Source organism: Canis aureus, chromosome 28 (assembly GCF_053574225.1).
Source record: "Canis aureus isolate CA01 chromosome 28, VMU_Caureus_v.1.0, whole genome shotgun sequence".
In the NCBI taxonomy this organism is placed as follows: domain Eukaryota; kingdom Metazoa; phylum Chordata; class Mammalia; order Carnivora; family Canidae; genus Canis; species Canis aureus.
The window spans coordinates 1,836,784-1,842,852 of NC_135638.1; positions in this window are offsets into that span (position 1 = coordinate 1,836,784).

A 6,069-nucleotide genomic window follows, 5' to 3' on the forward strand; every position below is an offset into this window, starting at 1 on the left:
TCTTTTTATCTTTTTCATTTAATGTTCTTTTGTCCTAGGCGTTTTCTGCCCTTTCTGGGGTTTAGGTCTTAGAGTCATATATTGCTCTAAGCAGCTACCTCCAGAAAAACTGCATAAGGTTAAACTGATGATAGGTCCCCAAACTACAAATTTCCATAGACCTAATTCTGTTGTTTCTCCTTCTTTGACTTTATGATGATGTACCCCAAACTGTTTAGTTCTAGAATAAATATTTTAGTTTTGGAATCAATCAAGGGGCCATCAGTAAAACTTGCTAGTTCTGCAAGGAGCATTCATCCTCCCATTAAATCATTAAATAAGGTGATGATAAGAGGCTGCAGAGCGTGCCCACGGGGGGCAGATGATAAGTAGAGAGGTCTAATGGAGCCAACCAAGGCTGCACATTCAAAGTCTGCCATCTGCCAGCCTTGTGAACAGAAGTTAATATGTACAGAGCTTTACCCATGTACTAGGTGCTCTCCTTATAACCTCATTTAATTTTCACACGCAAGATCTATCTTCATGATAAGGAAATGGAGACACCAAGATGTTAATTTTATTTGAACAGCGAGAACTAGAAAGTGGCAGAACCAGGACCCAAACCAAAATCTGTCAAATTCCAAAGCCCCTTCTCTTAAGACTTAGATTTGCGAGGTGAAAATCGTGACAAACCAGGCTCCAGGAATTTAGCATTGATTTGCATCCAGCTGTGATATGACGGACAGAACAAGGCATCTAAAATGCTTCTAAATTCAGACTCTTCCCCTTACTAGTGGTTATAATCTGGGACTAGCTATGTAAGCTGAGTTTCAGTTTTCTCAACTAAAAAAATGAAATAAGAAATGGGCAAAAGAATGGACAGACATTTCTCCAAAGAAGACATACAAATGGTTAACAGACACATGAAAAAAGGCTCATCATCATTCATCATCAGGGAAATGCAAATCAAAACCACAATGAGATACCACCTCACACCTGTCAGGATGGATAAAATTAACAACTTAGGAAACAACAGATGTTGGTGAGGATGCGGAGAAAGGGGAACCCTCTTACACTGTTGGTGGGAATGCAAGCTGGGGCAGCCACTCTGGAAAACACTATGGATGGTAACTCAAAAAGTTAAAAACAGAACTACACTATGACCCAGCAATTGCACTACTAGGGATTTACCTAAAGGATACAAAATACCCATTTAAAGGGGCACATGCACCCCGATGTTTATAGCCACATTATCAACAATAGCCTAATTATGGAAAGAGCCCAAATGTCCATTGACTGATAAATCGATAGAGATGTGGTATATATACACAATGGAATATTACTCAGCCATCAAAAAGAATGAAATCTTGCCATTTGCTACAATGGCAAGTGGATGGAACTAGAGTGTATTATGCTAAGTCAGCCAGGGAAACTAGTATCATATGATTTCACTCATATGTGGAATTTAGGAAACAAAACAGATGAACAAAGGGGTAGGAAAGAAAAATAAGATAAAAACAGAAGGACATCTAGGTGGTTCAGTTGCTTAAGCATCTGCCTTCAGCTCAGGTCATGATCCCAGGTCCTGGGATCGAGCCCCGCATCTGGCTCTCTGCTCATCCAGGAGTCTGGCTTCTCCCTCACTCTTGCATTAGGGAGGGCATGTGTTATGATGAGCAAGTGGTGTTATATGTACATGATGAGACACTAGATTTTACTCCTGAAACCAATTCTATATGTTGAACTTAAATAAAATCTTGGAAGAAGGGGATCCCTGGGTGGCGCAGTGGTTTAGCGCCTGCCTTTGGCCCAGGGCGCGATCCTGGAGACCCGGGATCGAGTCCCACGTCAGGCTCCCGGTGCATGGAGCCTGCTTCTCCCTCTGCCTGTGTCTCTGCCTCTCTCTCTCTCTCTCTCTCTCTCTGTGACTATCATAAATAAATAAAAAAAAAATTAAAAAAAAAATCTTGGAAGAAAAAAAATCCAAAAATAAAAGATATTAATAATTACATGTATCTCTTAGTCTTATTGTTAAGGTTATATAAGAAAATAAAAGTAGAAGCATCTATCACACAGGACCTCAGCAAATCCTAATTAAATGTTTGGCCTCTGGTTCATTCCACAAGATCCAATCCCAGCTTTGATCAATTGGCAGCATCACGTTGGGTAAATTACTTTCGTTCTTGGCAAAATGGATATAATGTTGTAATAATCTCTGCTAGGTCCTATAATGGTGCCTGGCATATAGTATTATATGAGTGGTTTTTTTATTAGAATTATTGTAAAATGAGTGAGCACAGACTCCTTGGGCACACTAATTAGTTGTACTACCACATGCTTGGAGAAAGGACTGCTAAAGGAAAAAATACTATGAATCTACAGTTTGTACTAGATGGTTCAAGCTAAAAGCTTTACACTTGGTAGAGGAGACATTTACACGTAGTTGTGACTCAGAGGGTGATAACAGAATCATTTATGAGATAGATCAAAGACACTAATTTGATTTTTTCTACACCATTTTTTGGACACATATTATGTTCCCAGTACACTCTTAGACTGAGAATGCAATGATGGATGAGGAAGGATTTCTGATCTTGAGAAGTTTATGATCCATGAAAAAAACAGATGTGAAAACAACTCTAATGCAGATACTAAAAGCTACATTGAGGTTGGGTAAAGTGTGAAGGAAACATCAAATGTTTTATATTACTTAGTGATACAATCATACATGCACAGAATCACCTTTCAAGCCGTGATAACAAAGGCCTAGACTTAGGGTAGGCAAAAAAATGAGTACAGAGAACCCCAGTGCAGGACATAGAGATTCCATCATGGCTAGCACGAAGAAAAAGATGGTCACAGCAGTCAGACTATAGGGATTCTGGCAAAATTTAGTGGTGGTGATGACAACCAAAGGTTCAGAAAACTAAATGACCTCTCTAATTTCAAGTGACTTAAAGCAGTACCCCCAAAAGTATATAAATACATGCCACATCTACAAATTCCAATTTGGGGTTTATAAAATACATGCAAATGATAGCACTGCAGTCTAGAAAACGATGCCCGTGGGGGGACGTGGCAGTCAAGGCTGAACTGGGCTAGTGGCATAGTAGCCATGGAGTGCTGGGTTCAGTCCAAAATTAGAAAAGGCAGCACTCAACCGAGGCAGCAACGATCCTTCCAAGTTGATAAGCAACCAGCCAAGAAAAGCCAGAACCCAAAAAGTTCTCCATATCGGGCACCTAGTGTAGGACAATTTAGGATACTTCTGAGCAGTTTGCTTACCAGTCACCTCTATGCTTGTTAATCATGCTGCATATGGGGGAATTTTCTAGGAGAAATCTCCCAGAGACATGGCCCCAAACCCCCCAAATGTAAGATCAATGAGACTAAGCTAGGAAAGTTGCAAAGGGGACTCCATTTAAGAGACAATTTGGGACTGGGAGGCCAGAGTGGGCAAGATCAGCAGGGAAGGGGCTGTAGAGACCACCAGATCTGTCTTCTGGGCTATTCCTCAAGGTCCCACACTACCCATCCTGACCCCTATGGCTTTCATCTGGTACATACCTTTCTCCAGACAACCAGACTACAAGCAGGAATAATGTCATTTTCCTTCACAGGTTGCTCAGCATAGAAAGGTAATCATGGTAGAGATGAAATCAGGGGCGGAATTCAGCCCTGAAAATAATTTGTAGGGATGAAATGGCAGTCTATGAAGAAGCCAGGCTGCCTGAGTTCCAACCCCGTCTGTTCCCAACAGCTGGGTATAATGAGGGTATAAGACCTCCAGTCTCATAACTTCCATTGGACTAATGGAAGTCAAAAAGACATGTTGAATGGAAAGTGCAATCCGAATGCTTGTGTTTGCTGTTATCACTGCATGTAGTGGGCACTGGGACCTGTGATGGCTAAAATATGGAAACAAAACAGCCACCGAAAGGTTGGACTAGACCCTCTCAGGACTCACCATCCCAAATCTTGCACTGGAAAGTTATTTGCAAACGTGGATGCCAGACAAGTGTTCCTTGTTAGCTATGCATGGGCCCTGGAGACCAGCACTGCCATGTGGGAAGATCAAGTGAAGTGACAGGCTCTGCCAAGTACAGCTCTGAGGCCATCCTTCACATGTGCCTGAGAATGAACTCCCCCAGAGGCCTCCTGCGCTGTGCAGGGCCCGGCCCCCCAGCTTGGCCACCTCTCCAAAGACCCCCAGCTTCTCCTCCAGCAATCCTCCGGACTTTGGCCATTCCCAGTTGGCACGGAAGTGCAGAGCTCGGCACATTCTTCGCTTCATCCCCCTGGATTCACCCCAGTGGGGTGGTTCTCCCTGGCTGTTCCACACAGCATCTCTCGGAGAGTTAGAAAGGAATGTGCTTAACTTGCCAGCACCAGGAGCATAACCAAAGCCAGCATGGCCTGTCATCCAAGGTAGTTCAGTGCTCCCAACATCAGTGCAACACACACCACAGAGCAGGACTGGGAAGAGTCTACACCCTCCCCAGAGCATGGGTGGTGACCAGCAAGCCACATGAGAATGTAGGTTCTCCTGCACAAGCTGCGTCGCCATAATGGAGCCTTAAACTCCTTCCAAGTAGACACTTGACAGGTAAGAGAGAAGAGGCAAACAAAAAAACCAGCATCTGTCCCTGAAGCTCTTGGCTCCATGTAAAATTTCAAATGGCTCGTTTACAATCAAATCCTAGAACTTTGCAAACCAAGGCCATTTGCCTACCGCTGTGCCCATCGTGTGCCACAGGACACGCTCAAGCCCCTTCCTGCAGTGCCTCGATCACTCCGACCAATGCTAACGGTGCCCTTAGACACGGATGAATCTGTGGAGGTAAGCGTGCCATTCACAGCACTACAGTCCTGCGGTTATTCAAAAATGCTGATTCTCCTACTTCCAACACACAGTCCTTTAGCCTTCCTTATTTTTCATAAACAGGATTATGACCCCTAATCCAAGTCTTTCATAGTCATTCATCTATCTATTCATTCAGTCAATCGACAAATACTTGCTGACTGTCTATAAGTTGCCAGACCCTATGTGGAGACAGAACAGTGATCAAAGCCAGAGACGATTCTTGTTCTTGTGGTTCAGTACATACAATCTCAGGAGAGGCAATACGGTCCCAAAGGGGAATAGACTAGTTTCTAGGTGGTGAAAAATCTTACTCATTTTATATAAAACACAAATACGTATGTAGTGCATGCAATATATGCAACTGTGTGCATATACATACACATATACATGCACATATATATACACACGTATGCATAACAATATACCTATTGTTGCTTTAACAAATTATCTTGAATTTGTGGTAATGCAAATTTACATCTTCCAGTTCTGGGAGTCAGAAGTCTGAAATCAGCCTCACTGGGTTGAAGTCAAGGCATTGGCAAGGCTGCATTCCTTCTGTAAGCTCTGGGGAAGAATCAGTTTCCTTGCCTTTTCCAATTTCCAGAGGTTGCCCACATTCCCTGGCTCTTGGCCCTCTTCTATCTTCAAAGCTAGCAATGACAGTCAAGTCTTTCTCATACTTACTATCTCCCTCGTACTGGCTCTCCTGTCTCCTCTACTTAAGCAGCCCTTGTGATTACAATGGGCGTCCCCCGCCCCCAGGATAATCCGCCCATCTCAAGATCAGCTCATTAACAGGTGTTCATCCATCTGCAGCCTTAATTTCCCCTTTCCATGTAACAGGACTTATTCCCAGGCTCCAGGGTTTAGGATGTGAATGTCTTGGGGGGTGGAGGTTGGAGCCATTATTCTGCCTGTAACAGTACATGCAGTATTAAAGTTTCCCAGGGAGAGGATTAGTAAAACATAACTAAAAAGTGCTCCTTAAGGGAGCAATAATTAAAGATTGAGAAATCTTCGTCTACCAGGAAAGTAATGCAAGACCTTGATTAAACCTGTACATGCTGGGGTCAGTCAGCCTGGGTTCAAATCCCAAAACTATGCTTACTAGCTGTGTGGACACGAGCAAGTTAGGACTTAAGCCCTCAGAAAGGACAGTAATAGGACATACTTCCTCAGTTATGTGAGGATTAAATAAATCAATACATTGAGAGGACTTAGAAATT